The 10,105-nt window shown below is 36.5% G+C and overlaps 1 protein-coding gene across 2 annotated transcripts in view; it reads left to right on the top strand.

Annotated features, from left to right (window-relative positions):
- The first annotated feature begins 7,398 nt into the window (after positions 1–7,398).
- The window catches only part of LOC106053383 (uncharacterized), a 45,233-nt gene continuing 42,526 nt past the window's right edge, over positions 7,399–10,105 (top strand). The window contains exon 1 of one of the 2 annotated variants that reach the window (XM_056033826.1): positions 7,399–7,467. The gene's annotated coding sequence lies outside the window, so the exon portion shown is untranslated. Of the gene's footprint in view, positions 7,815–10,105 lie in introns of both variants that reach the window. The other variant, XM_056033825.1, reaches the window with a different exon arrangement.

The raw sequence follows: 10,105 nt of genomic DNA, 5'->3' as shown, positions 1-10,105 counted from the left end.
ACATTTAAAAAATATAAACCACCATGTTTTTTTTCAAACATTGAAGTTTTTTTTATATATGTGTAGCACTGAGATTTAGCAGACGATATGTAGCTCAAAAATTGTCCCATAAGTGTTGATTCTGAAAAAAAATTCGGAACAACCTCTTTCATAATATTGCATAGAAGCTTTTGGCAAAAATGTTTAACAACATTTTAGAATACTGCTACTTTCAATTGCACATATTGACTCCCATAACTTCTAGTTTACCCTCTTCAAATGCAGACTGACAAAATAGTTGATAACTGCTATAATCTTTTTGATAATCAAAGTTGTATAGTTTATAACTAAAAAATAATAATTAAACTATGATTTTAACAAAACTATTTTTAGCGGCCCCCGAAAGGGGAAAAGACGCTATTAGTTTTGTGCAAAATGTCTCTCCGTCTGTCCGTCTGTCCGTCTGACCGTCTGTCCGTCTGTCCGTCCGTCCCGTTTAGATCTCGTAAACTAGAAAAGATATTGAAAATCCGACATCACAGTATTTTAGACCATTCAATGTTCTGATGCAACGGCTACTTTTTTTTTTTCTGAAAGCGAAAAATCTAATTTTTTAAATCAGTTATGCAAGCAGTTTTTTAAAGAGAAAAAGCTAATAAGTATGCATTATAAGTTAGACCTAATTTAAAATAAATAGTAATCTTATAAACTTCATTTTTATGAACATTTTTTTTATTGCGGAAATTATTTTTTTTAGGATTCGAATAAGAGATTGAGCCTTTTCAAAACAATTGGATCAATTATAAGACATCAGTTAGGCCAAGGAAGGCGCGGTGGCTGAGCGGTAAAGCGCTTGGCTTCCGAACTGGGGGACCAGGTTCAAATCCTGGTGAAGACTTTGGAATCTTTGGACGCCTCTGAGTCCACTCAGCTCTAATGGGTACCTGACATTAGTTGGGGAAAAGTATAGGCGGTTGGTCATTGTGCTTGCTACATGACACCCTCGCTAATGGTAGGCCACAAAAACAGATGAACTTTATATCATCTGTCCTATAGACCACAAGGTCTAACAGGGGAAATAGTTAGGCCAGGTTCACATCTAACTTTACATTCACTTTCACCTATCCTTTGATCTGCGGGATCGTTGGGGCACTACACAAGATCTGTTAACATTCTTTCTCCATTCTTATCTCTCATTTGTCTTTGATATAATTTCCTTTGCATGTTCTTTATGAAAATATTGAAGCCTTCCTGGATGGACCTTTTTGGGGGCCGATTTTGAGTTTGTGTTTCCACACAAACTCTCTTTTGTAACCTTGTTTTCTTGTTAAACTTTGACCATAGATTTTTTTATAGTGTGTAATTTGCTATTAATTTTGTCCGTCCGTCCCGTTTAGATCTCGTAAACTAGAAAAGATATTGAAAATCGGACATCACAATATTTTAGACCATTCAAAGTTCTGATGCAACGGCTACTTTTTTTTTCTGATAGCGAAGAATCTAATTTTTAAAATCAGTTATGCAAGTACTTTTTTAAAGAGAAAAAGCTAATTAGTAAGCATTATAAGTTAGACCTAATTTAAAACGAATAGTAATCTTATAAGCTTCATTTTCCTTAATTTTTATTTATTGCACCATTATTGTATTTTTTTTTTTTTTTTTTTTTTTTTTTAGAGGATTCGAATAAGAGATTGAGCCTTTTCAAAAAATATATCAATTATAAGACATCAGTGAGACCAGAGGAGGCCTGGTGGCTGAGCGGTAAAGCGCTTGGCTTCCGAACCAGGGGTTACTGGTTCGAATCCTGGTGAAGACTGGGATTTTTAACTTTGGAATCTTTGGGCGCCTCTGAGTCCACTCAGCTCTAATGGGTACCTGACATTAGTTGGATAAGTAAAGTCGGTTGGTCGTTGTGCTGGCTACATGATACCCTCGTTAACCGTAGGCCACAAAAACAGATGAACTTTATATCATCTGCCCTATAGACCACAAGGTCTAAAAGGGGAACTAGTTAGGCCAGGTTCACATCTAACTTTACATTCACTTTCACCTATCCTTTGATCTGCGGGACCTTTGTGGCACTACACAAGATCTGTTAACCTTCTTTCTCCATTCTTATCTCTCATTAGTCTTTGATATAATTTTATTCGGATGTTCTTTCTGAAAATATTGAAGCCTGCCTGGGTGGACCTCTTCGGGGGCCGAATCAAAATCTTCCTTAACTATGCTCTCTGAAATTGGGGATTGACGTTTGCATTTTTTTTTGTTTTGTTTTATAGACGAGGGAGATTTAACTGCAAAAACTGATAGGGGGTTTTAAACTCAAAACCCACTGGAATGTTTTTAAATTCAAAACCCACTGGAAGGTTTTTTAATTCAAAACCCCCTGATAGGGGTTTTTAACCCCCTTGGCTGTGCTGTGGCAAGGGATAGTTTAGTATTAAAATCTCACCTAAGATAACCAAAATCAAAGCAAAAAATCAGTCATTAAATTCCGATTCCCCTTGGCTACACTCATGGCATATATGTGTGTGCGTGTGTGCGTGCGAGCGTGTGTGCGTGCGTGCGTGCGTGTGTAAAGTTGTTATTTCTAGATGTTTTTGTTTTTTTAAACTAGAATGACACAAATGATATCTGCCTTGACGTGAGGTAATCACGCCAGACTATAGTCCGTTCTCCGAACACTGCCCGATGTTGGAGGATTGGGCGGGCTGTAATAATAAAATTCTGATAAAACGTGAAAACATATCAAACACATTTAAAATACAAACAAACAAGTCGTGTTCTTCGTACTGCACTGTTAAATTGAAACTTTAGCAGCTGATGTACTTTGAAACAATCCAAGGACTCATTAGGTCAACGTTACAGGTCAAAGCTCTGCATGTCAATGATGTCTCTACACTCAGTATAAACAGTGTCACATCAGACATGTCAACAAGTCATCAACACTGTTGGAGTCGTGTCTTGTGTAATATAAATAAATAATAGGTTTAGTTGAGAATCTGCAAACAAATTGTTCTTGTCCCCTTATGAAATCATTACCTATTAAGCTTACAGTCAAAGAGTGTTAACTCGTGTTACGATGATGCTATTAAGAGTTGCCTATCCTTGAATGTAGCATTATAAACTATTTTAATGCGTGGGAAGATTACAGATAGGAAAGCGTCTATGGCTATATTTTTGTATTTTGTGTTAGTTTTTATCATCAGTTAAGAATGAATCCTTTGTTATCTTATCTTATATAATCCTTTGTTATCCTATTTGTTATCTTATCTATTGTAATGTTATCCTATGTAATCCTATTATCCTTTGTTATCTTATCTTATATAATACAGACGTTGCTTCATTTAAAAAAAAGAAGATAATTACTTCCTACGTGCCATGCATTTAGTAAAAGTAGTAAAGTTCCCCCTTTCAGACCCTGTGGTCTATAGGGCAGATGATGTAAAGGTCATCTAATTCTGTGGCCCACGGTTAAAGAGGGTGTCATGTGGCCAGCACAACGACCAACCGCCTTTACTTTTCAGCAACTAATGTCAGGTATTCATTAGAGCTGAGTAGACCTAACCAATAACAGTAAACTCAGGTGTACCTCAAGGAACAGTTTTAGGTCCACTAATATTTTTAATTTACATAAATGATTTACCAAATTGCATTAGTTCAGGAACAAAAGTCAGATTATTTGCAGACGATTGAATAATATATAGAACAATAAAACAACACAAGATACAGAAATTTTTCAAAGAGAATTAGATGAATTACAGAAATGGGAATCAAATTGATGCATGTCTTTCTACACAGACAAATGTCATTTATTTAGAGTAACAAAAAAAAAACAACAAACAAATAAATACCACTTATCTTATTCTTATCCATGGTAAACTGTAACACAAACTAAAAATGCAAAATACCTAGGTCTCATGGAATCCCAATATTGATCAAACTATAAAAAAAATCTAACAAAGCATTAGGGTTTATTTAAAGAAATTTCTATAAATCAAATAAGAACATAAAACTAGCATGTTATTTAACCTTGGTTAGGCCAATAATAGAATATGCATATTTTGTTTGGGACCCCTCAGCTCAGGAAAATATTGAGACACAAAAAAGAGCAGTGAGATTCATAACTAACGAATATTCACATTTGACTAAAGTAACACCTTTAGTAAAATCAGTAAATTTAGAAAGCCTTCAGGAGAGAAGACTCAAAACTACTCACAAGTAAAGTAGCAAGTATACATAGAACATTGAACCATAATCTTAAATACAAAAGCAAAATTTAATAAAATACTCAGAAAGGCACAAGGATAAAGCCACTTTCCTCGTTCCATGGAATGGGTTGCCTGAGCTAGCCAGGAAAACCAGTGCCTCGGCAGAATTTAGGTTATTGGTTAATGTGCATGACTAAATGCATGAATCGTGCGTAATCATCTATCTTCTTTTTTGAAGTAACGTCTGTAAGATATATAAATATATATATATATATATATAAATTTCACCTTTTAGACCTTGCTACCCATAGTATAGGGCAGATGATGTTAAGTATATCTGTCTCTTTGTCCAACGGTTAACGAGGGTATCATGTGGCCATTACAACGACCAACCGCCTTTACTTTTCCCCAACTATTGTAAGGTACCTATCAGAGTTGCGTGAATCAGGGGCGCCCTAAGAATCGCAAAATTCAAAATCCCAGTCTTCACCAAAATTCGAACCCAGGACCCCAGTTTCAGAAGCCAAGCGCTTAATTAACCACTCAGCCACTGCAATCTCGATGTGTTCAGTTTTATGCATATCATATGCAATCAAGTTGTGGCACGGGTCACATGGTAAGTAATGCCTGGGCAGATAGGTAGAGTGAGAGAAAGAGAGAGAGAGAGAGAGCTTGACTGCAACAAGTGATGACCAATTTGTGTTTTGATTACTAGCACTGTCCGTCGTGAGTGTAGCTACGTGACAAAGGGGAAAAAAATCAGTGACAAGAGGGCGGGCTTTATTTCAACGGAACCTGCATTGGATTCGTTCAAAGACAAACACGTGACATGTATAGAGAAACATTGAAGTATAAATGAAAGTTTGTTTTGTGTCTGATGCCCACAGATTAAAGTTTTGTGTTAGTCTTCTTTTTGAACTGAAAGATTCTCTTCCATCCTTAATTTGATAATCATAAGGTGTACTTGTGACATTCTCAAAAGGAAAAGTTCTTACGCAGCCTTATCTCACTTTCATGTTTGAAACAAAGGACTATCAGGAACAGCTTTACGTCAATGGACATCCCATGAAAAGTGTCTCTCTTATTGCAGTTGTAATTTTGTGAAATAACTTGTGTACATTCGATGTTTTTTTTTTAAGGACGCTAATGTGATTAGCGCATTGTCTGTTTTTTATCTTTTGGAAGCAGTACATATTTATGAAAGCAGCATTATGGGAACGCGGAGCTCATTCTACTGAACTATCTTGCAAGCTTAAGGAAGGTCTGGAGCTTTAGTTCAGCAGTAGCCTATTTTATTTATGAGAGCAGTGCGTAATGTGACCTTTTCATTTGTTTATACAGACTTTTCTTTTTCCAAAGCCAATAATTTCATTACTTGATTTTAGAAGCAATACTCAACACAATGGTGCTGATATAATGTAACCTATAAGTTATCAAATTGCACAGGAAGCTTCACATAAAAAGAAGACGTCGAGACAAGCATATAAACACATAGTTCGAATCTCTTAGACTATAAACTAGAATGAATTTAAATTTCGGAAAATTCTTGTATTTAGGGATAGGGCTACTGCAAATATGTAAGTAACATTTTAATAAATCTATTTTTTTTTATTAATAATTTGTTATTCATTTTAGAGATTCCATCAAGGATATTTTTTAAAAATGTAGCTCATATCAAAATCCAAGTTAAAAACACAACAATAGTAGATGCAATTTCTTATGTAAGTGTTGTTGTTGTTTTTTTGTCATACGAGTTTCGTATGTTCTATAAGAATTAATTACTCCATATAACACATTTCCTGTAGGGCTCAAACACGTGATTGTCGTGAGGACAAAACGCAGAGCGACTATGGATAACTTCATTGAATGAGATAATTCCTGAGCATTAGCTATGGTCGGAACAATGTCGACCACACAGCATTAACCCCGCTCCCTCCCAATGTTAACAAAGCTAATCTATTGGAAGGAACTGCTAGTGCCATTACAGTTTGGGGTCAGACCCTATCGCAGGCTTTCTCAGGGTGTAGCACTGTTTGCTGCAAGTTGCCGAAAGGTCGATATCGCCGGCTCCTGATTTTTATTCAGGGTTGAATCCAGCAGCCTTTTCTGTTGTTTTTTTTTTTTTGGGTATGACATCAAGGCAACAGTGGTTTGAATTTAGAGTTTTCTTTCCCTTATAGGCACTGGCTGCCATGATCCGGAGAAGGGGATGTAGCGATCGTAGCACTTGAGGATCCGAGTCCCCCACCTGCACACACAATGACCCTATACTTATGGAGAAATGTAGTAGTGAGGGGTGATGTTAAAAAAAAAAGATAAATACGTATTTCATATGTCAGTGACTTAAAACTTTAGTAAGCCGTTGGTTTTCTTCTTATCTTATCTTGTATAATACAGACGTTACTTCAAAAAAGAAGATGATTACGTCCTACGCGTCATGCATTTAGTCATGCATATTAACCAATGACTTAAATTCTGCCAAGTCACCGGTTTTCCTGGCTAGCTCAGGCAACCCATTCCATGCTCTAAGAGCACTAGGGAAGAAGGAGTATTTGTACAAATTTGTCCTGAAGGCTTTCTAAATTTAGTGATTTTACTAAAGGTGTTACTCTAGTCTGACTCTGACTCAGGCATCCCATTCCATTCTCAAATGACACTATATATGGCTGTGCTGTATTTAAATAGACACAAGAATGTGGAAAAATATGCATGACGTAACTGGGTGTGCTTGACCATGACAAATGCGCTCTACAGATCTTTAATCTTCGTAGTCAATGACATTATTAATCTCTATTCTAGAATATAGGCCTACTATACTAGATTTATATGTTGCAAATTTGCGACTGTTAAAAACGACACAAATAATTATTACCCCCCCCCCCCCCATCCTTTTGCGCACAGACCTATGTAGGCCTATTTTAAATAACAGATCTAAACAGCTTTTAGACTTGACACTAGATTCTAGATCTAGATCTAGAATAGATCTATATTCGTTGCATGGTTCTTATTAAGAATTAAATCTTGACTAGTTAAAATATTTTAGATAGACTTCTAGATCTATTATTTCAATATTGTACTAGATATGTTTCTACTTCTGAATCTTCCTAATTTGCTACACTATGTCTAAAAATTCGAATTAATTATTAATCCTTTCACAGACCTATGTAATATATATATTATCTATATTTAGGTACTTCGATTTTCCGGTCGCGTCCGATTTTGTTGGTTACCGGAAACAATAGATTATTTGTGGCAGTTTTGAGGAGATAAAAATTCGGTAAAACTTTACATCAAAGGCCCCTAGTTTTTCTCTTCAAAAGGGTCCTTCGGTGTAAAGTTTTACCAAAAATTCATCTCATTCCCTTTCCAAACTGATTTAGTAGATTTAGATCTAGATCTAGCTCTACTTAAAAAGGTCATTTTGATTTCTGAACACTCTTGGCAGTCTTGGCCTACTGCTGAGCTTCACTTGCTTCAATTGTCTAGTAGACTAACTCTAGTTGTTAGACTTAGATCTAGATCTAGTTAGTAAATAATATTAGATCTAGACTAGATCACAGAGACAGGCCTAACGGTAACGTCACAAGTGACTAGTCTATTTGACTAAGACTGAGTCAATAAGTAGTAAGTAGTACTAAAAGTAGTAGTAGTAAGTGTGACTAACATAAAAGTAACATTAACAAACGCCTAAACGGGGGAATACTAGAGAGGGGCTAATTCATCAATGCCAATATATTGTAAATGTAATACATAGTTATAGTAATATAGTGCCTACAATAACCTGTAGACATTATTAGAGGAAAGTCATGTAGTTGATGTAGCCAAATACACTATAAACTTACACAACTATTACTATATATATATATATTACTTGCTGCTTTGGACATTTTACAAGCTCAACAAGCAATACTAGGGTATATTCACATTCAAGTTACAATTAAATTTGGTTAATTGTATCAACCACTTATAAATAAATTAAATATGATCCTAGTCCTAAAGTACTGAAACAAATACATATACTATCATAGTCAAATCTGGTTATATTTGTACTAGTCATTCATTAAAACCATATCCAAAAGAGCATTTAAGTTTAAGTAGAACTCAACGAGGATTTATAACTGGGATAATCATTCAAGTTATGGCGCAGATTAGGTCATTGGTTAATATGCATGACTAAATGCATGACACGTAGGATGTAATCATCTTCTTTTTTAAAGTAACGTCTATATCATATAAGATAAGAAGTTACAGTAAGATCTGGATTCCAGGTCCGGGCGCCTCAGTGTTGTGACTCCATGAAAACGTCCGTCCAGGGAAGCGGAAATGCTAAGAACGAGTGTACTTGCATGCGGTGGGGATGTGAGAAAAGCTTGCTAACCACTCCGAAACCCAACGCTTCATTCCCCAACGGAGGCCATATGGGTGGTGATGGTCCCCTCATGGGTAAGGTGGCACATTATAGGCATATGGAGGGCCCCCATTAGGGCTCAGCCTCTGGCCTTGCATGGTTCGGGGGAACCCATGTCGTTAGCTCAAGGGGTCATGTCCTACGACCAGACGGATGTGATTAAATGATCATCTAGTCACATAGGGACTCCAGTCAGACAGGTTGGTGAAGAGCCGTTTCCTCATCCTCATGTTTTTTCGCTGTCCATAACTTTCTTGATCACCGTCTCTCTAAACATGGTGTGGTCTAAGGCGATGTCTTCACAATAGCCATTATCAGAGTATCAATGCTTACTGCTTTGAGGTCCTGTTTGATTACACCTTCGTAATGGAGGTTGGTGTGACCAGTTTTTCTTCAGCCATTCACAAGTTGCCTGTAGAGGATAATTTTCTGGATGCATTGTCCTCCATCCGTTGAATATGACATCATTTTAGACCCTGACCAGGAATATACATATTATACAATATTTATATATATATATATATATATATATATATATATACACCCGATGTACTTTTTACTATTAAAATTTGGCCAACTATCCTGCAGGGATATTCGACTGTATCCGAATATGGCAGAATAGTTAAAATAGGTCTAATATTTGGCATGAGCCTGGAGCTACTTTCCGGTGCACCCCAACATACATATAATATATAATATATATCTCTCATATATATATATATATATATATATATATATATATATATATATATATATATATATATATATATATATCGTGTTAGTGCAAATTCTTTCTCATCTTGAACAGTACTGTCTCTTGGAAGAATTTCAATCTGCATATAGGAAGTGCCGTAGCACAGAGACAGCAGTGGTCAGGGTACTAAACGACTTACTTCACAATTCCGACAAAGGCCACATATCAATTCTTTCTATGCTGGACTTGTCCGCAGCCTTTGATACGCTAGACCATGAAATTATGATGGCCAGATTCTCTGCAACTTTTGGTTTAGCAGGAGTCGTCCTAAAGTGGCTTGGATCCTACCTGACGGAACGCACCCAAAGTGTCGTTGTTAGCGGGACGGAATCAACAAGCTTACTTTTGAAGTACGGAGTACCCCAAGGATCAGTTCTAGGCCCAGTACTGTTCACTATGTACACATATCCACTCAGCGGTGTCATACGGCCAACCGGCATCTTATACCATTTCTTTGCCGATGACTCACAGTTATACGATTCATCAGTACCCTCAGAGGTGTCGCATCTGGCAGAGAAAATCAGTAGTACCGTTGCAAGGGTGAGCGATTGGATGGTTGAAAATAAACTCAAGATGAACGAAGACAAGACAGAAATAATTAAGATTGGCACTAGGAACAATGTCTCAAAAGTTGAAAGCACAGATTCTCTCTTTATCACGAACTGCCATGTTCCTTTTGTCCATGTAGTGCGGAATCTTGGAGTTTTCTTCGACTCAACACTATCTTTCGACCCACACATAAATCAGCTCTGC

The sequence above is a fragment of the Biomphalaria glabrata genome, chromosome 6, assembly GCF_947242115.1.
Source record: "Biomphalaria glabrata chromosome 6, xgBioGlab47.1, whole genome shotgun sequence".
NCBI classification, from domain to species: domain Eukaryota; kingdom Metazoa; phylum Mollusca; class Gastropoda; family Planorbidae; genus Biomphalaria; species Biomphalaria glabrata.
Note: the sequence above shows the minus strand (reverse complement) of the source record. Positions and strands in the feature narration are given on the sequence as shown.